The sequence below is a fragment of the Bombus affinis genome, chromosome 15 (genome assembly GCF_024516045.1).
Source record: "Bombus affinis isolate iyBomAffi1 chromosome 15, iyBomAffi1.2, whole genome shotgun sequence".
Taxonomy (NCBI): domain Eukaryota; kingdom Metazoa; phylum Arthropoda; class Insecta; order Hymenoptera; family Apidae; genus Bombus; species Bombus affinis.
Genome location: NC_066358.1, coordinates 1,510,856 through 1,531,325, shown reverse-complemented (window position 1 = coordinate 1,531,325; position 20,470 = coordinate 1,510,856). Strand labels below are relative to the sequence as shown.

The 20,470-nt window shown below is 39.3% G+C and overlaps 1 protein-coding gene across 1 annotated transcript in view; it reads right to left on the bottom strand.

Annotated features, from left to right (window-relative positions):
* LOC126925013 (gamma-aminobutyric acid type B receptor subunit 2) overlaps positions 1 to 20,470 on the bottom strand; it is an 84,273-nt gene that overhangs the window by 62,968 nt on the left and 835 nt on the right. The window contains exon 2 of the mRNA XM_050740104.1: positions 10,040 to 10,133. The gene's annotated coding sequence lies outside the window, so the exon portion shown is untranslated. The remainder of the gene's footprint in view (positions 1 to 10,039; positions 10,134 to 20,470) is intronic.

Below are 20,470 nucleotides of genomic sequence, written 5' to 3'. Positions count from 1 at the left end.
TTTTCCAATTTCCGTGAGAAATAATTACGTCGGGAGTATACATGTATACGATGTATTGGTATTGGATTATTTGGAAAGTTTCTAGCAAAAAGAACACTTTCTTTTTAAAAACTTATCTTTCTTAACAACAAATTAAGACAGTTTGTACGAGTCTTTTTAGTATCAAACATGCTACCAACTTTCTGAATCACCTAATTTCTACGTCTAAAAGAAAAGAAATAAAATTTCAGACGATCGATTAATTGTCTCGCGAGGTTATTAAGGTTAGTGGAGGAAACCTATATATTCTTTGGACTACGTAAGAAGAATTCACGAGCTAAACAGAAAGAAGAATGAGAATGGATGGAAGTTTGATATCAGGTTGCTCGGAGCTCCTACTTGACCGGAACACTCGAGTCGATGAACTTCGGATGATCGTAAAGTTAAGTGTCCGGAACCTCTAAACCTTAAGTACCCAATTACAATAGCAGCAGCTGTCGATAACGTTCTTTTACATCGGACGACATCATCTGTTTCAAGAGACACTTGCTCCAGGATCACGACGTTAAACGCGGCCTTGCTATTATACTACATATATATGTTACATTAATTGCTTGCACGTAATTATGATGTCGACTGAGCTCAACTTTTTCAACCCTCATGAGGTCGTGATTTATCACATACGTACATTGCCATCTATAAGCATTTAAACACTCGATGCGATAACTCGTATTTGCAGTAACTTGGAAATGTCCAGATACTTACGAGCGATAGTGCACATGGGAATTTTTTTCGAAAAACACATTGCGAAGCTGACAGTCAATTATTATACGATCAGGGCTGGAAAAAAAAGAGAGTAAGGAGGCAAAGGGATGCAAACGAAGGAAAGAGGGAGCAAGGAAAAGCAAAAAAGAAAAAGGAAAAAAGGAATAGGGTTGAGATGAGAAAAGACGAAGCGAAAGTACGGGAAAGAAAATCCTATTTCACAATTATCCAATACCAAATCTGTTTCTCATTTCTCATTTTCCAATTAACCGCTGCTCTCTTCTCGCTCCGTTAACATTCTGCATTCTTCGTTCGGCAACTATATTTTTTTAATAGGTTCTTTAATTATTCGGCTGGCTTCTTCGTGGCTTTTTCTCATCTCGTACCATCGTAGCTCGTCTTACAGCCTTATATCCCTCTATTACTTTCTTTAAAAGCTTCCCCTTGATTCCTTGGTAGCGTAACACTCGCACTGGTACACTCGAGACTCTTGTCTTTCTCGCAGAATTGACCGTTCGGGTTGAGTTTAACCTCCATCTTTTCATCGTTTTTCACCGCTCAAGAATTGCTTTCGTCTTTTTTCTTTCTTTTTTTGTTTGTTTCCCCTTTCACATTTATGACGCGTGAACGCTCTTTCGGGTTTCGCCATCTTCTGAACATACCGTGAGTCGGACTGTCTCAACCAAAGGATTCGCATGAAACGAGGCGAAGTCGCGATTTAAAGAAATACAGGAAGTTGGAGAATAAATAGTTTATTCTTCGTCACCTCGTCGGCGGTACTTTAATCGATCCAACTTCGCATGTAGCTATAGCTTAGTATTATAGTTTAGCTACGAAATTCCTTAATTACTCGGTGAGTTCTTTCCTCCGAGGATTTCTTATAATTAACTTCTTTAACTTTCCAGATCACTCTTCGATGAAGCATGTTACCCGGATGGTGAGCGTTACCCGAAATGGATCTTACAGATATTTTTAGGTATTTGGTTTTAATATAAATATTGTAGTATCGTAGACGAAAGGCCTAAGAGATATCGGGCGAACTATAAACAATGTCGCGAGAAAGCCTAAGTGCCGACAGGCCCAACAATGTATCGTCGGTCTTTCAATCGAATAGTTTCGCGGAAAAGGCCTACCTGATCCTGACCACGAGCGGTTACGGAACACGTGCGTGGTGGGTCTAAGACAAAAGACAAAGGCATGCTAAAGGAGAAAGACGAATTAATAGTCACTGTTAGTTGAGAAGTCAGAGAGTGCGAATTGCGTTGTCGAAAGAGTGTAATCCACATGAGAAAGAGGGCGAGAGAGAGAGAGAGAGAGAGCTTTGGAACCGTGATGAGGAGAAATAGAAATTAATTATTTAATTGTTTTAATTATAGTACGTTATTATATTTAGTTCACGTTAAACAACCATCGTTTCTTGTTTAACCAACATCTGTTTAATCCATTTATTGTAAATAAACTAATTGTAATAAATATCCTACAATATTCAATATGATTTTATTATCTTTTTATGAATAAATTTAAAAAAATGGTGATATCTGAAGAAGAATAAACGTGAAAAACTTTCTATGAAAAATTAAGAATCGATCGGTGTGGTCACTGTGATAATTCTGGCTAAATAAAATCATTGTTCAAGCATATAGAACCCCTAAAGTTCATTTTCATTATCCATCTTCCTTCCAAATTGATTTCTAGTTCTAAATTTGTTGCTATTTCTTTTATCTCGAATCACATTTCACGTTCTACAACCTTTTGCCGTTTAATTCTACATCCCAGAATTATAACATGCGAATTTCCCTCCCTGAAAGTCTCCTTTCTAGGCGGATATTCGTTCCCAGTTGGTTCGAAATCTTCATGCTACTTCTTGCTTCCTAATCAATTCATCAAGATTGAACGCTTTCTGAACAAAGTTTCGGGATCGTCGAGAAATTCGTTTGAGAAATTCATCCTGACTGATACAAAGTTTCTATGAAATTATCATTTTGATCGTCTGATACGTAAAGACAAATTCTACGAATCAGCACGACGTACCTAGAGGTAAGGTAAGGGTCGCGTATTTGTCTGTCGGACGTAATTTCGTCGAGTTTATCGAGAAGCATCTTATAAAGTGTTGGCGTGCGGAAAATTCGCGTAGAAATTGTCGGTTAGGCCAATAGGCGGCGCGGTTTTACGCGATGCCACTGATTGACGTGAAGGTTTGCTCGTTTGGCACGAAGAGGGATGATCGCTGATCAGAATTCGAGGATGAAAATCGGTAGGCTGTGAAGGGGGCAACGGTCGATTGGCGAGTAGCCGGTCGCGACTCCCGATCAATAATCCGGCGTCGGTCGACTGGCTCCAAGAAGACCACCGTTATATCTAACGCTTGAAGAATCGGCTTGACGGACCGTATCAGTCTGTCAATTTTAGAAACAGCGTTTGTTAGCGTTCAACGCTAGCGAGTTCACCGGGTTAACCAGCTGTAATTTTCGAGGATATTAGCAGACTCGCTGAACAATCGACGCATTAAGTGGCGATCTAACGCGAGCGCTTCTCGATCGTACATTAACTGACTGTGCTAGGTTGGTCATCGTGAAAATTTCCCTGGTTTTTATCGTACCTAATTGTAACGCCTAATTTATTCCCCAATTAATTAGCCAGTAATTCCCTAATTTATATCTCCAACTGGTTTCCATTTTGTCTACTACGATTTAAGAGAATATCGAATATTCTTGCGAATTTCTCGGAAGCCGAACTCATTAACTTTAATTCGTGTAACTTAATTCTTAATAAACATCTTACTTCCATAAGAGAGATATTTTATAAGGTGTTATAAATAATAGTAAGCTCCAGAATAAATTTAAACGATTAATATTTTAACGTCATTATTTGATTTGGATCAATGCGGCTTCCGAACATATCAATATATCCATCAAACAGAAGTTGTAGAAATTATTTTAATTTGAGAACGGTTGTGTTCTTTCAAAACGAACGACTTCTATAAATCTGCGTTTGGACGGACATTTCCGATTTTCTACGTTGATTTTATCACGAAGTATATCGTTCGCCGGCAGCATAGTTTACATAAAACTGAATGTCGATATATGTTTCTTCTACGTTTCCTGTATCTTTCGTTTGCAGTAACGCTGGATACAACGCTATCTCAATATGGTCAATAACAATCTCTGTTAGTTTCCGGCTAAATTGAAATATTACACTAATATTATTCTTGAAAATAATACTATTAACGAAAATAGTACTCGACATTTTCTTCTGGCAATAACAGGCTTGGAAATAAAGGAATCAAAATTTTATGAAATCCAAAAGCACAATGGTTTCGTAATATTGATAAGATCCGCTCTTAAAAGCTCGTAGCTTCTAGCGACGCTCCGATTAATAAACTTTTTCGAATAAGAAGCAAATATTACGTTTTACGGAGGAAATATATATTAGGACTAAAATAAATAATATGAATGCACGGTAAGGAAAAAAGCGAAATAGGCGTTGCTATCAGTGCCCGTATCGTAATCGAGTAACCGCTAATTTACCTGTAATCTCGAATATTTATACGGATAGCAGGCAATCCGTTGACCGAACGGGTAATCCAATCTATCGAAAATTTACGAGCGGATAGCCGATAGACTGGAAAATTGGATTACGCATAATACGAATTTTAATGTAACTCCTTTCTGTTAGGATCTCGTATAAATATTACTAGAACGATACGATATTTCCTATCTTGTTACCTCGACTTAGCAAATAATTCTGCTATGAAATAACACGACATTCCCCGTTTATACTCGAGATAAAGAAGAAAAAGGATATTAGGCAAACACGAGAAATACTCGAATCGCCTGCATGAGTCTCAATGAGCGTAAATTATCGTAGTTAATATCTCGAGTTATAAACAGCAGCAAGGAGTCACGCTAGAGGAAAAGAAAAGAAAAAAGAACAAAGTCGAACCTCGGTACTTTTACTTTCGACGAACCAGGCAAACCTCGAGCTAAAATAACGTGGACGATAATCAACTCGATCGACATCGGAGGTGGTTTCGGGAAAACGAAGCAAGCTAAACCTTGCCGATAGTCTAACAGTCGAGGGTAATAAAGTCTCATACAGTATTCATCGGTGACCATGTCGCGGCAAGGTTGAGCCTTGGCATAGTGACATAATTCTCAACGCTTGTACCGCGCTACTAGCTAGTAACACGCTAGCCAGCGATGACCGTGAGTCTGGACTGGAATAATCGGTGGTTCTGACGCCGTGGTCGTAGTTGTCGTCGTCCTCGGTAGGTACTATCGCGTCGGTGACGTGGGCCTCGGTTGATAGTGAGTACGGTGGCGTGTTTCCTTCGGTTCATCGCTTGATCGATGGACTTTACTTTCGAGCCAAGAAGGTCGTTCGCTTTCACCTTACCGCTCAAACTGCCGCGGAACACGAAGAAACATCGAAAGTGCTAGGCTGCAGTCGAAAGGCTCGCGTGCCGAAAATGCAGTTCCCGTCGCCTTCGACGCCAACGCGACCAAATCGTCCACCTATCTCGACGCACGCTAATGAAAAATTATCGGCAATTAATCCCAACGGTTAATATCGATCGCCTGACAATAACAGAGGCAGCTACGCTGATCGAATCGTTCGATTATCGATGATTCCAAGTAATATCTTTCGCTTATTGTTTAGTAGACGCACGTTTGAATCCGCTACGTGTCTCTATTATCGAGGGAGATACTATTCTAGAAATCCACCGACCGCTATATCTCTCTTCGATTCATTCGTTTCTTAAATGTAGCGGAATGAAATGAGTAAAATACAAAGAAAAATTCAAGCTGCTAATCGTAACGTCGTAAATTATTTTTACCGAATTTATTCGAATATGATCGTGCTTGTTATCATTCTCGTTGAAAAATCTCCAAAATTTTATTAAAATAATCCCATAATCATAAATTGAAAATATATAAATCTTAGTTTTCGACGTATTTCGACGAACCACTGGAAATTGAGATATCGCCAATCTGATTCAGCCGAGGAAGTAATAGTAGCTGCCAGGTATAATTATTCAAATTTTTCTGCCGGTAGCCGGCGATGGCTTACGGTAAGCGAACAGTTCGTGTTTTGCACGGTCTTTGGTAATCTCTTAGGTGAAAACGTACGTCGCATCGCGTCGCGTCGGTTTGGGTTGATCGACGGTACGGATGAGCCGTGAGAAACTAGATCAGCCTGCTCTCGGGGGTTAGGCCGTTCTACTTTTCGAGTGCGGCAACGACGATGCAAGAACGGGGGGAAAGCAGTTGTTCTCCGTTAAAAATGCGACCACTTGCTCGCATTGTCTCTGCCCTGCGGAGAAGCTGAATTGCGACATTCAAGCGAAACATCGAAAACATTTAAACGTTTACCGTTAACGCGATTCAAGCTGCTGGAAAACCGGTTTTCGCTTTTCAGGAAATTCCTGCTCCACCAGTCAGCTTAATTAGCATGCTTACTTAGCTTTTCCTCACCAACCTTTTCACAGCTAACCTTTCCCCTATGTTCCCCAACAATCTTTCCTCATTTTCTTCTCGTCCTTCTTTCTTTATCTTAAACGATGGTTTCGCGAAAACCGCAAAGTTACGTGTAGTCAGTGATTCGCCGATTTTAACGGCTGAGATGCGAACAGATGTACAGATTTAGTCGCATTAACGCCACACGAACCACGTATCTAGAAAGCATTCTTTAATGGAAAGTTCGTGTTTTCCGTTCGCACGGCTTCCCATTTTTTTTCTCTTTCCCCTTTTCGTTTTTTCGGGCAAGATATGTGGCACGTAGTAGAGCAGTCGTAATGGAGTATAGAAAGCACTTTTTAATAGAGAACTTCCACTTTTTTTTTTCGTTTTATATCTCGCATTTTTGTTTCACACCACATGTGTGATTTAGCAACGTCTTTTCCGGTGCTTGTCGTTTATGTTCATCGATTATGAACGATTATGACGTTGAAAAGAAAATCATAGAAATGATTTAGAGAATTAGAAAACCACATTCAGAACGTATTACAACGTGCCGTTAAGTATGACAGAAATTAACGTCCTTTGGCTTATCTCGCATTTTTACGATTCGAATAACTCGAGGACATTATGATGGCACATTACATTCAAAGTTTTATCGAGTATTGCCAAGCCAACTCGACCACTCTCATCTCGCTAGAATAATTCGTAGATACAATCTTCTGATACCAACAACCAACTTTTAGTTTCCATCATCGTTGGAAAACTTTCTTAATCACTATAGGCAGTGCAAACTCGATAGTTGTGCGTTTATAACGCAGAAATTTAATCGTGCCTCCATTTCCAGTAAAACGCATCGATCATTGGATCGATCATCGGTATGTTTCGCATGATGGTAGGCAAGAATTTTTTATGCTTAGCTCCGTGCGATTTAGGAAAGTTTTTTGTTATTTAATACTTGTGTTTCTCGAATTATAATACGGTGTATAACTGTTCAGTAAGCTCGCTAGCTTTCTTTTCAGGTTATATCTTCAGGGAACAAGGGAGATTGCCCATTCATTAATATTTTAGTCATTAAGAGGTTAAAGAAGTCTTTCACGAGCTCAGCGTGCTGTGTTGGACTATACTATAGTCCAATATCAAACAATGGCTATTTGATATCTTTATTTATAGACGGTGAGTGCAAATAAATGATTCATTTTTTAATACTCAAACTGAAATCAATTTCGTGATTGAAGAGCGATCGAATCTACGAGAAAGAAGGAAAATGGGGAAAGTACTTTCTCGAATTCTGTATACCTCCGAATTCGATTAACGTAATCGAACTAGTTCTGTTTAAACAACGTTGAAAAGCTGTTTACGGATGTACTTTTTCCTTTTACGGTCATGAGTATCATTACGCTTTGAAGCAACAACGCGAAGCAACACAAAACAAATTATTTAAATGCAATTTCCAATTGAGTACAGTCCGATACGTAACGGGAGATTCTTCGAAACGATCAAATCTTCGAAATCATGAACACACTTCGAAAGCGATTGTTTACCGTTGGTTGACAATAAATTTGGATTTTACCACCGATTTACGGATCAAATATATCCAGGATTGTGATTTTTCACTTCGAGAAACGGAGGGTTGCCTGACGAGTCGATTAACAGGCAAAATTAAAGTAGCTGAAAGCAGTGGCAGTTAGTCGGCAGCCCATGTTCGCGTGCTAAATTCGAACGTCCTGCTACGTAAATGTTGACAGAGCGTGGTAACGTATTGTGCAGACACACGCGAAAAGTGGATGATCGATAATCAAGTGCACGAATACGTTCTAGACGAATATACATAATGCATATCGTCTGCGACGATATTTACCGAGAAGGTCACGTTTAGCAGAAAACAAAGTGTTTACCGATTCAAGTGGAAAAACAGAAAGCAACTATGATGGAGGGAACTAGTTTTCAGTCACACCTAATTACGATACATTTATATGCTTTTATTCTAATAACTGAGACTGGCATACACGATCCTTTTTATGTTATTAGCGATATAATCTTTCCTTTTACTTTCACATAATGACAAGGATATTTTGATATGAAACGCTCTCTAATGCGAGGTTAGGTTGAGATATAAAATGTAAAATTACTAAGTTTCATCAATTCTGCTAACCTTCCTGAACTTGCCAAAGAAATGGTACATCAAACATGAGTTTGAAAAGTCTTCGTCTCAATCATCTCTTTCATAGAAATAAGTTCTATGGCCTAACCTCCACTATACCAATGATTTGGTCCAAAGCGCTGACCAACTATGAAAGCTTTAGCAATGAGTCTACTAAGACTCAGTCGAGATAACTTCGTTCCTTCCTTCCTTTTTCCTCTCTTTCATTAGAGTGGTGCAAAATGATAACTTTAAATTACACTAAATTACTATGGGGTCAACCATTACTATTATATCTGTAATCACTTCTGCTTCTTTGTTCGACCATTTGTTAATTGCATCTAGGTGGAAGCAAACTTTATAGTTTACCTTCAATTTCCCTTTGCGCAATCTATTATAATCGATAACCTACCCCTCTTTGCGAAATTACTCAACTGTAGTTTGATAATTTAACAAAGTAAATTACAACTGTCTCTATGTTGTTTCAAAATTTGAAACGACAGATTGAAAAATCCGAAAGGACGAGCTTGTCGGACGAGCATCGAACGTATTGGAAATCCGCAAAAGCATTGAATCTTGCAGCACGGAAGGTTGGCTTATTTGAGTAAGCCACGTGGGAAAAACGAGCTGATCGCGTCCCGTATATCATGAAAGTAATAACATATAACACGATACAAATAATAAAAGACATCGGGTAACTACCAAATGATCCCAATTTAATAGGGTAGAAGAAATCCAATCAAGCACGTCCCATTAAATAGTTGATGCTAATGTCCAAAAATGTTAGTACTCACCATTATAAAGATTAGTCTTCTCAACATCAGAATTACCAAACGCCAACAAAATGACGGATTTCTTAATTTACATGTACACTAAAAATATGCAGATGCCTTTGATAAAAGCAGAAACATAATTATATATTTGTTTGACTACTTGTTTTCCTCGCATTACCTTAATTACAAATAGCTATAAATAGGATATTTAGATACATGTTATAGATTTGTAAATGTTTAGAGAAGCTGAAATTGCGAGTAAAAATCAAGTGCACGTAAACGTAGTTCTACAAGATAAAATCCAATAGCTTTTCCGATATACAAACGATCATATCAGTGATTATTTCAATGGGCATCCCATCACTGTTGAAATTTTTTGATAGCGATATCGCGTAAACAGTACTGGAGGGTCGATCTGAATTTCATTGGACGTGAATTAATTAACTCGTCGAGTGAAACTCCATGGACTTAATTAAATCCGGCTTTCATTTCATTCTAATTTAATTCAAGGATGACATAGAGTAATGTAATGTGTTCGTGCGGACCTCGAAAATATTAGTACGCGAGAGCTGCGGCTGTCCAATTTTTAATTTGTTTTGTCAAATTTTACATTTTCTTTCCTATCTCTCTCTCTCCCTCTCTCTCTCTCCTTCGGAGAAACAAATTAACTAAAATTTCACGATCGTTAAATCGTTCATTTGTTTCAATCATTTTTACAAAGGAAGTTAAATATCTCGTGCTAAGTTTTGAAATGCAAATATTTGATGTTGCACTTCATTAGCAAAAAGACTGTGGAAGAGGAAGCGCTGATAATTCACAATTTATATTTTACCCGAACATACGCTTGGCGTAATTGATGCTTGTACGTATTAAAAGTCCATTTCGAGTTAAAAATTGAGAATAAGATTACTCGATGTACGAACCTATCGTGCAGACATGCCTCGTGCAGGCTCCATTTCCGTATTTATCGGGCCTTGGCTGTTTCTTCGACGATCTCGAGTGTTCACGGGCATTTGGCTGAAAAATATATAAAGAAAATTGTTATGGAAAGTAATCTCGAGACAAGCGGGGCAGGAATAATGATAACACCATCGTGCGGTTTCATAAAGAAAACAGCGTAATTTCCAATATAAATGATGTTCCGTAAAGCGTATCGCGAGCAATTAAAATTAGTCGATCTAGATGAGAACGCGAATGCTAATTTCCTCAAACGAATGGTTTATCGCGACATCTGCTAACGTTTCACAAATCTTCGTACGTAATCTATCATAGCTCGTGTTTCATGTATATGTATAGTATCCAAGGTTTCATAGCTCAGAATTGTGCAGATGGTTCGAAAACCGTTAACTAGATCGCTCTTTCATTTACTCCGCTAATCCTTTTCACTGGCAAACAAAACTGTCTTCTACGAGCATTGAGTAAATACCGTTCGCAGCAAACAAAAGATCGGTCGTTTGTCAACAGGAAATTTTATAGAGTAAAAGTAAGTTGATTCGCGGCGATGCCAAGAACATCGAGCAAACATGATGCACATACATACATATGTGTGTATAACAAGCGTAATAAAATGCATTCAATCGTCCTAATGCAACTATCAACTGAACCACGAGAAATTTTATTGAATTTAAAGCGACGAAGTTTATGCGAGTGGTATCCTTTTAAAAATGTTATGTCGTTCCAAAGTTAGCAGAAGTCTTAAAACTTCTATAAGATAATTACAAGAACGGAAGGTCTCTTCGCCCGAGTTATAGTCGCAGCGCTACTTTTACTTGTATCTCTTCTCAACTTTTTTTTGCAATATGGCCGGACACATGACAGGTCATACATTGCATTCGAGAGCAATGTAAAACGAAAAATAAACTTCAGAGTTATTCGTACAGTAAACTGACAGTTATTCATACTCTATGTCTACTAAGCTAAACGCGTATTTTTTGCCAATTTTTGGCACCATTTTTTCAAATCGCCGAACGTACAACATTACAGCGTATAATTCGAAAATGCTAATGTGCAGTCGCTATAAATTTATTCATTAGTTAAATCTTAATATCGGTAGTCGTGTGTGAAATGTATCCGTATGAGAGTATTTCTTACTAATCATGAGTCGTATTATCCATGTTTCAAAAAATATCGTACAAGCAAGAATTTTTAAATTTTAGATCATCCCTTTGTCGAATTTAAAGTAAGTTCTTGTTCGACGCGATGCTTTATATTTTACTTCTTATTAATATTTTATCACGCGATATCAAAATTTGCGACTTCCATTTCGAAAGATGAATAAATAATTATTATATCATATTGTTACAGCATATTACACGAAACAATTTGATGTTAATATGACGTATTAAATGATTCAATGAGATAGATACGTGTGATAAAAAAGATTCTCATCTCGTTAGATTTATGTTTGCGTAAGCATGAATAAAATTGTACCTTCGTATATTTTTCCTCCTTAATTATTCCATAATTATTCCCCCTGTAGTCCTCGCATATATTATAAGAATGGCACGGTTAATTTCTACCAATCGATCCATACGTGCGCTAAATTTAATTATCGACGAAGTAAGAAGGAATGACAGAATCGAGCGAGATTTCAGGAAAGTACCGTACTGTCCGAAGGGCTTTGCAATCTCAAAGACGGAAGCGGAGATTCGATTATCTAGGGTTTGCTGGAACTATGACGAACGACTAGAGGCTGAGACGAGGAAACGTATAATCGAGTTCTGGGTTAAAAGCAGATTTATATATAGACGTCGGTGGATTTAAGCCTCGATATAATATTGTCAAATAGGAGGTCGAACAAGGGAACAATGAAAGTTAAGCTCTACACGAAATCCTACTCCTTTGCAACTAGAAAAATGACAGAGATCGAAACGAGCATAGAAGAAAATCCTGTTTTCGAGTCAACTCGTAATGCTTGTTCCTATAAACACCTCATGTGTGGGCCGAGTTGGTTCCATAGAAATGGTGCAAAGAAGCTTCGCCTCTTTCATCACTCGTCCAACCAGGAGAGCCGCGCGTTGTCGAAAACTGGCACGTACCTACCGGCCTAATATTTCAGCCGAAAGTTTTTTTCCAAAGCATATCGAAAATATCGTACCGTGTATTTCGCCAACGAAAAGATACTCGTGTTTATTTGCGGTCGCGATGCTGTATGCTTTTCGCGTAATTTTATCCTATGCATAAATCATGGTAAAATTCGTGATGATTGATCGATAGATCGGCCTTTCTCTTAGTTACGTATCAGTATTTATTAAGAGTAATGTGTGACTGGTTTCGTGGATAATGTTTCGACTTAATTTTATTTTTTCCCTTTTTCCTTTTATACGATGTAATTAAAATAAATTACATGACTGCGAATTTTCATCATGCATTTATGGGAAGTTGAAGGGTGCAAAGGTGCATATGACGCACATAATGTTCGAAATATCCAAGACCATATCTGTTATATAATTTCTGTTATAATAGTACTTATTATTGGTAAGAGAGACAGGTGTCTGCAAAGATTCCATATTTTCAATTATGCTAATGAAAGCATGAATATAACATGATTTTGCTTGCAAAAAACATTATCCATTCCGCTGTTTCATTAAATAGCAGAGTTTATGCGGCGAACAAAGAAATTTCTCAAATGCAAATATACGTACGTGTGTACAATGGGGTTACCCAGAGGTATACGGTAAGCAACGAAATAATCTAGTGGCAGCTACGTGATATGGATTTTGTGCAGACAATTCATTAAACCGATCATTGAGGAACGAAGAAATTCCAGAGAGACGTCAAACGCAGCTGGGGTTGATAGGGATTTCAGCATATATGCGGTCACTGGTCAGCGAGCAGTTTGTATTTTCCAGTTTCGGTCTAGCTACAACAATAGGCACTCAAATTCAATTGCTATGTTTTATGAATCTGAATGTTCATACAAACCGGAAGGATCGGACGAAACTCGAAGCACTCGCAAATAATTCAAACAGTTCTTCGTTTTGTGTATTACGGTTTCAAATGGCTTAATAAATTCTTGTTTCCATCGACCAACGGCAATATGATTCTTGTTTTTCTTTGCTAATTCCGCGATTCTTTCGAGTACTCTACCAACGAATTTATCGTAAAAATGAAATTCTACAAGCGAAAGAGAGAGAAAGAAAGAGAGAGAGAGAGAGAGAGAGAGAGAGAGAGAGAGAGAGAGAGAGAGTATCCAGTTAACTCGTGTGTAAAGTTAGCTACGTGTTCCGGACTTTTCTCGAGAGTCTAACAGATAGCCAGGCAACTCGTACACGAACATGTTCGTGGTCCACAATGAGAGAACGCTAATTGAATTTGATTACATTTGAAACAAGATTATACATGTACATATATTACGAAACGAAAGTTCGTGACGTAGAATAATGTTTCGTATATCGATTAAAATAAAAAGGCGAAAAGAATAGGAGATCGGGATGATAAAAAGGGTTGGAAAAAATTTTCAAGGATTTTGAGAGATTCGCGTTCATGGGAATTTGTAATAAACTACTCGATGGAAAACAGGCGAAGCGCAAGCTCTGTTTGTTATGCATTTGCATTATGCTCCTTTGCACAGTTTCCACTATTTCGTACGCATTCTATTTTGTTGGCCAGGAACGCTCAAGTTCTTTTCGCTTAAGTGTTTTCGCTACTTGTGCTGCTTTTGAAGTGGCTTTCCGCTTCCTTCGCGTTTCTAAAGCTCCTTTAGCGAACCCCTCGGCGCATCATAAGTTACCTTTGCTTTTTCGAAAACCCACTTTCGCATCGAAGTGCTCGAGTTACGATACACCCCTGTTTTGCGGTGATGAGTATAACTTTACTCTGTTATAGAGTTTCCTGCCATAATTGAACTTCGAATTAAACGCTTGCGCTGGACTACAGGCGACTCTCTCGATCTTCAAACGTAATTCTAGTGTTTCGTAATCGGCGAACTGTGAGTAAAAAACGATACACGCTTCCTCGATGCACTGTAACAAGTTTCGATGTTTTGTCTGAAACTGGACAGACGAGGAGGATTTTTCCGTTAGTTGGTATTCCTTCTCGAAGGTGTGTCGTTCTCAAATTCGAGAAAACACTGCTATGCAACATTTTTCTTTTCCTTTCTTTTCTTTTCCTCGATAGCTTAGCGACAAGGAAAATATATGCGTTACAAGTTTAACCCTAGTTTGACCGCTTCGAGATTTGTCGCGATCTTTCCTTTGCCATTGGCAATAAACGAATTCAAGCTTTCGAAGCAAAGAAAAGTCCTGCCTTTGTCGGATACTTCATGTTCGTGATCGGTGTTGCTACGTACACGCAAAATAGGATAACACGCGACACAGACTAATGCAAGTTGATCGACGTGTTCAACACACTCGGAATGACAAACATACGAATGCGATATACACGACTGTACCTTTGCATCGTGAATTCTCGCCCAATCGAAAATACCTACACTGATTTTCCTTATTCTCCGACCCCCCCCCCCCTTTGAACTAGCGCACGCGCTGTCGAAACCTCACCACGATGAATCTTCCAAATCGAATATTGCAAAGGTTCGAAACTACTCTCAGGTTGCCGTCTAACAAGTAGCTACGACGAAGAAGCATCTTTGCATGGTAAACACACTCATTGCAGAAGCGATATTTCATTTTGATTTATAGCAGTCACAGAAGTGCAAGTCAAGATAAACATTCATCTAACTATAAGCAAACAGTCGTAGGTAATATGTCCGGAGTAATATATTTTACGTGCGGAAAATTTCACGTGACACGGGAGCTTTGAAAACGTAAAACACGAAGGAAATAAACCGTGGCGAACGTGAAAGAAAATTACAGGGAAGGAGAGCAACAGCCCGTGCAAACCGCTCTATCCACTTTGCCAAGTAACACATTACGCTGGACTTCGCGCGTCCACAATTCGATGAACGCCTACCTAACCTCCAACCGCGTTACAATGCCATATGCTAATATCGTGATACGTTCCTCTTTGGCATCTATTCTCTGCTTAACTGCCGCTTAATCACCGACAAACCACGCTCCTGGCTACAAATTTTCCTACGAATGGCCGAACCGAGGCTTAATTAACTCGCACTTGTATAAACTGAATTAATAAACTGCGGCGTTAGCATGAGACGTACGTTTAGAAGTCGGGTTAATCAATGGCGAAACGATTCAAGGCGTCAACCACGGAGCCCTCGAAAGACCAAAAAAGAGGCAAAAGATAAAAGTTGCGAGTTCCAGCAAATTCATTTTCGTTCTCATATCGAGCTTTAATTCAGCACGCTCCGCCAAATTTTTCGCCACGGGCTTCGGCCCTGTGTTGAACCGTCGCTGGCAACCAGGAGCGGCAGTTTTATTCGGAAAATGCTTATTTGTTGCCTACGATGAATCAGCGATTCGTTGATTTAGCGACGAACACTGATTTTACAGCGGAGCTATCATCCAACCTGTATCGGCATAATAAAAGTTACCAGGTCAAATACTAACCCTTCTTGCGGTTCTCGCTAACAGCGTTCTACAGGGCCAGCCACGCGCGCACCACCTATCCGTAACCCTCGAACACCAGCCTTTTCGATATGGCACTCGATAACGGACCGCTCAAAAATTGGTTAAATTCCGAAAATTTCGCTCACGGTACTGACTTCAAATCGCTGCAAATCGAAATTCCGTCACAGCTACGATTATACATATATTTCACGCGACGAATTTCAAAAATATTTCATTTCCACCGGCGTAAAGGAATGCGTCGCTGCAACGCTTCCTGGTATTGAAAAATCGAATCACCAGCGTTTGGAGGATTATTTTTATTTATTTCCTTTTAAATCGATTACAATTGGATGTACACGGTACGGTACGAATCTCGCGGTGTATGATTTTGACGCAAGTACGAACATCCGTTAGCTGAGGTTCGTACGTGATTTCACGTAAGCCGGACGATATTCTGCTTATTTTTCCTATTACGGAGCGAATACGTTACTCGACTGTGGCTATCCGTAGATTCTGATCGTCGACGATGCGATCTTTCGCATCGTCCGTCCGTGTAAATAGGTTCTTCCACGTAGAGTAATCCGTTTGGAACGGACGATTACTTCGCGCAACTAAAATTTCAAACGATCGTACGGATTACTGGGCGCAGTTATGCATACTAATAAGCTTCATTCTCTCTGTGGCGACTTCGCGCGAATAAGGTAACTAAATAGAAATTGAAGCGAAATATGTAAATATTGCGTCGCGAACCGGCAAACGTTTGTGAAATCGATCACGAAAACTCGCCGAAAATAAAATGAATTTCGATCAGTCGATGCTTGAAGGAGAGCTGACAGCGTCCATCCAAAACGATGTAATGTAAGAGCGAATTTTATTCACGTAAATATTACAGCAGGAACGAGAGGAAGAGAAAAATCCGTTAACCGTTAAATGCTACGTTTACGAATAGTAGGATTTACGATAGGGTATGTGTAAACGGAAAGAATTGAAAAGAAAGACGGCGGAAGAAACGTGTTTTGGGAGGAAATCAGCTTTAAACAACGAGGACGTTTAAAGAGGCGAGAATAAACGATAGGTGACCCTTGTATTGCATTGGACAACGATGGTATCGACACGCGGTCACGCGTTTCTACCTACGAGAAGAAAATGCTGCGAGGAGAAAACGGTCGAAAGCCCCAACACCAACTTCGCCATTAACGCCCTTTGTCAGGATCACTATGCCATTCACCCCGTGTCCTCCTTCCTCGTTTTCACAGAGAGTAAAAAGGCCCGATAGAATTTATAGAAATTCCAATGACCCAATGCTAGAACAGTACTACAGATAGAGATTGCATCGGTTACTTTTTATTTGACCGAAAAAATATGCACGTCCAGGGAGACGAACGATTCGGGTAATATTTTGTCAGCGGAATCTATTTCGTGTTTCATGACGAGATCGCGGGAAATTTTATTTCCGTCGCTCCGTATTTCCATTACGAAACTCACGCTCGATCGACTGTTTCGATTTCTATCTTTTGTTTAGACGACTCGTTAAAACGACAAGTTATTTATTATTTTGCAAATTTTCGGACGGGTTCTAAACGGTGTACAGCTGTCGATTATATTCGGCTTCGTTAACGGAATGAGTAACTGGTGGAAATAATTTTTAGCCGGAAACGAGGAAATCGATAGGTGTACACGTACCGTGCAAAACTGAAAATAATCGAAGCGAGATGAAGATAAATAATTTATTTAGATGACGAAATAAATGAATGAAAGGTACACTCGATAGCTATACAATGAACAAATCAAAATCATTAACAGAACGAATAGACTCGAATCAGTTACAAAAACATGTCCGATGATAGTCGAAACGACGCTTTGCACCGCGCTACGTTCGGAACATTTCGCTTAAAAATACGCGCCCGGGTAACGCGTGTCATAGCTAGCCAAATTTACAAGATCGTGACAGGGATGGGTGATTCGTGAAATGCGAGAAACGCGTAGGCGACGGCATCCGAGGTATAAAATTGAACGGTACGCGCTGTCAACTTGACATCGAGGCGATGATTTACAAATAAAAACCTCTGGGCAAACTGTTTGTCCGCGGTTTCTATTCGGCTATTATGACAGATGACGTTACATTTCGGATCTCGTTCATATATAGCGAAGCTTTCCTTTTCTAAAAGATTGTCGAATAGAATCCAATCAAATCGGATCGAATCGAATCGAATCAAAGCTAATTTAAACGAATGAGATTTTCGAAAGCGTGAATTTTCTCGCGAGAAAGAATCAGTTCTCTTTTATAATGAGCGTCGACGAGACGAGCCGCGTATAAAATCTTTGTGGCACGTTTCGAGGTGAATTGTTACGCGTGTTTGCGTAAATTTCTGAACTCGAAGGAACAAGGGCGCGAAATGACGAAACGAGAAGAAAAGAGAAGAGAAGAGAAGGGAAGAGAAGAGAAGAGAAGAGAAGAGAAGAGAAGAGAAGGGAAGAGAAGAGAAGAGAAGAGAAGAGAAGAGAAGAGAAAAGGCCAAGTGGCGTCGATATGGCGACCTGAATTCCCAGGAGAAAAGGGAAATCAAAAAAGCAAAGAGTCGTTGCAAATCAGAGAAGTGAATGCTCGCAGTCGCCGCTACGTGAACCCACAGAACCGCCCTATTGTTCACGCCCGAACAATGCTGTCTTTGTCGCGATGTGATTAAGCTCTGAATAAATTTTCTATTACGTTGTTCTACACCGGGCTCCATTTTCGAATACTCGGTTTTTTCTTCTGGTGGCTGGCCCATGGTCTCGATTCTCTCTCGGTAAAACGCCGACGCGCGAACCCCATCCAACGCAACAACATATCACGAATTATCCAAAGTTTTTTTTCTCCATTGATCTGATTTCTTTTCCGATTCTTTCTCCCCGTCAGTCAGGATGCTATGTAAAGTTAGGCGAAGTTCCGAGCCGAACGGAACTGCGACCACCGTCTATTATTTAGGAACGATCCAACTTTTTCTATTTTCCGCTAGAACGAACGTTTTCGATAAAAACCTCGCGGTAAAGAACACGGAAACAAGATGATTGATTCGCAATTTATGCTAATTATCGTTGATTGAAAGAAACTGAAGAACGAATTTTTTTATCTATAATAAATTTATTCTTTAAACTTTTTATATCAATTACATCGAACCTGAAACAGCGTAATGTTAATTCTGTTTCAGCAGAATTTCTCATAAAAAAAAACTCTTTTATCTCCCGAATACATCAGAAATAATAACGAAGAGGAAAGACACTATATTCAGAAAGGTTCTCATTAAAAAGGGAATCGAGAAGAAATATAAAATACAGTTCATAGAATGGAAACGCCGGCTGTGTACACATTTGAATTTTCAGCTACGAGACATCCGGTATTAATTCTTCCACGTAGGATATCTTACATATGCCGCAAGGAATTCAGAATCCTGGGATCTCGGAATCTCATGTTCCACATATCCGCACATACCACACCTTCAGTCTGCAAGCTGTGCTTTGTAATTTCATCCTTCCGCTATCTTTTGTATTAAGCCCGCGCGCGTTAGCTACGTAACCTTCAATGTACAATATACACGACGCTTTTGACTGACACGTCGCATTCGATATACGAGCATGATTTGACAGCCAAATCGAATTAAATAAAAATTTCAATGCGCAAATATTTTACATTGAGGATAGTCGCGAATACGTTTACAAAAATATGCAACGTACGTAAATAGATACGCGCATCGAGACCTTTAATATAGCGCAAACGTTGCCGAATGAAATCTTGGAAAAAAGATAATCGTAAATAGAAGGGACCATCTGTTCGAAGACGAAAAGGTTAATACAATATCTGATCGATCGTTTCCTTGACTGGAAGATCCTCCACTTGCCAGCATACATATACATACATACATATATACATACATACTCGAGAAAGGTTTTCGTATTGTTGAACAAACATTCCGAAACAACTTGGCTCTCGTTGCTATGTTAATTCGTTATTGAGGCCGATTCGATTCATTTACGGAGCGCATCGATAAAAACTATTCCACGATGTGAAGGTAGATACCTATAGTTAACAACCGCATCCACGTCCCGCGTTGTGAATAATACAATTCGTGCTTTACACCGTACTATAGAAGCAATATTACATACTTTTCCTTTGTGAAGAGGCATTGCGAAGGTAAATACAACACCGAGCACTCCTGAATGTATGTAAAACCTTGAATTGAGGTTACAGTCGAGGTCGAGATTGGTCGATTAATGATACTCCCGCTGCAACGTATGTTTGCGATTTTTCAGTTACTTAGTTGCCGAAGCTAATGTCATCGGTCACGTTACCGTCTATCGTCCTTTGTCGCGTTCGATTTCGTCACGAAACGAACCGAGCGTCCGTTTCACGGTATAAGAAAGATAAGGTGAACTACGACGATAATAAACACCACGCTCTGCCAGCTCGTTTCCTACGAATCTACGAGAAGTAAACCTAATAGAAGATAAACGAAACGATGCTGCTCTCGCAGACGAACGATAGTCAAAGAAAGTCAAACACGCGAGAATGTCTATATTATATTGTACAAGTATCAGGCAATCCAAATTCAAGTTTGTAAAAATACAATAGATGTTTCAGCAGGTTGGCGTGCTGCAAGTTGCCTCGATATACAATAAAGATTTCAGATAGATTTCGTAAAAGTTTCATGTCCTGCCTCAAACTGTACGTATATAGGTGTGCCAATACACATACACGCGGGTACGTATGTCGCGTGTGTACGTATACGTCCGTACACATTTATTACTTGTTCAAACTATGCATGTAAAAACGTACACGAGCGTAGATATTCGAACAAATACACGCTCGCATACATGCCCGTATGCGCGCAGTGACAGCGCAAAAGAAAAAAA